Below are 1,459 nucleotides of genomic sequence, written 5' to 3'. Positions count from 1 at the left end.
GGGGGATGGGCAGGTGCACAACCAGGTGGACTCACAGGTGCGCTTACCGGGGGCAGAGGCGGAGGGAGCAGCCGGGTGGGGATGCCCCCCGCCAGGCATCCACAGGCCAGTGCCAGACCCTGCTGGTGGGCGGGCATCCTGGGAAACCCTCTCCCTGCCCATCAGCGCTCCTGCCCCATTGGGGCGCTACGTCCAGGCCACCAAGTAGCAAAGCAGAGCCAGGCCGAGGAAGGTCCCTCGAGGACGACGCAGTCCCCCCAGATGTCTGGATGCTGCAGGGACCGTAGTCGGGAGACAGCTGCGGAGGGGGACGGACCAGGTCCCCAACCCAGCCTTGCCCCCCCCACTCCGTCCTTGGGGCTCCGTCTCCCCACACACCAAACACCAGCGCCAAGCTAGGGGACGGGGACCCCGAGAGTTCCCAGACCTGGAGGGAGGGGGTCTGAGCGACAGAAGAGAGCCGACGGCCCCCCGTCGTGTCCACACGTGTACAGGAGACCACGTGATCCGTGGCTGGGAGACGGCGGCACCTTATCATCTACAATGCGGACCTGGCTCTCCTACGATGTCGGGGACAAGCCCAGGCCCCCCGGGCTGCCTGCCCAGATCCAACACGGGCGGCCACTGGGAGGCCCTCTGGGAGCCAACAGACTCTCCGTCCCTCTACACGGATCTGAACCCCGACACGGTGACCTCCCTGAATGCAGGTCACAGTCTGATTCATCCCCACCACCCCTTTCTTTAAAATTTAGTTTTACTTTTAGAGGAAGGGAGAGGGAGAGAGAAACATCGATGATGAGAATCCTGGATGGGCTGCCCCCTGCACGCTCCCTACAGGGGATCAAGCCCACACCCCGGGCCTGTGCCCTTGACCGGGAATCGAACTCTGACCTCCTGGTTCATCGGTCGACGCTCGACCACTGAGCCACGCCGGCCGGGCTGGTTCACCTTTTACCCCAGTGGTGAGTTCAGCGCTGGATAAGGGGTACACTCCCTGATGGTCTGTTGACTGAATGAATGACCGACCGACCGACCGACCGACCAACCGACCAAACGAATGAACAAACGAGTCACCCAGGCCCTGCGTGAAGTCCCCCCCAGGATCCCGGCACTCTGCCCCACGGGGCCACACACTCACTTCCAGGTCGGGCTGGCGAGGGGTCTCCCAGCAGACAAGCCTGGGGGGTGCCCAGAGCCCCAGTTGGTTGGATGACAATCTCGCCCGCCCCGCCCCCCCCCCCCCATCTGTTCGGTGGCGACCAGTGGCTCCCTCCACGTGGCGCACATCAGGAAGCGGTTACAGTGACAACGCGGCCGAGGTAAAAATAGAGACATAGTTTCCCCGTGACCACATGCTCGTGCGGAGGGTGTCGGGTGCCAGCGAGGCTCCCTTTCCGTGTCCCCGGCCGTGCCCGGCTCCCCCATGTGCCTGCTCCGGGCGGGAGGCGGTGGCTTCCTG

At 64.6% G+C, this 1,459-nt stretch overlaps 1 protein-coding gene across 1 annotated transcript in view; it reads right to left on the bottom strand.

Moving 5' to 3' along the window:
- The window catches only part of NAV1 (neuron navigator 1), a 95,353-nt gene that overhangs the window by 88,997 nt on the left and 4,897 nt on the right, over positions 1-1,459 (bottom strand). The gene's annotated exons all lie outside the window — the stretch shown is intronic.

The sequence above is a fragment of the Myotis davidii genome, unplaced genomic scaffold (genome assembly GCF_000327345.1).
Source record: "Myotis davidii unplaced genomic scaffold, ASM32734v1 scaffold1915, whole genome shotgun sequence".
NCBI classification, from domain to species: domain Eukaryota; kingdom Metazoa; phylum Chordata; class Mammalia; order Chiroptera; family Vespertilionidae; genus Myotis; species Myotis davidii.
The sequence above is the reverse complement of the archived record's forward strand: the minus strand, read 5'-3'. Positions and strand labels throughout refer to the sequence as shown.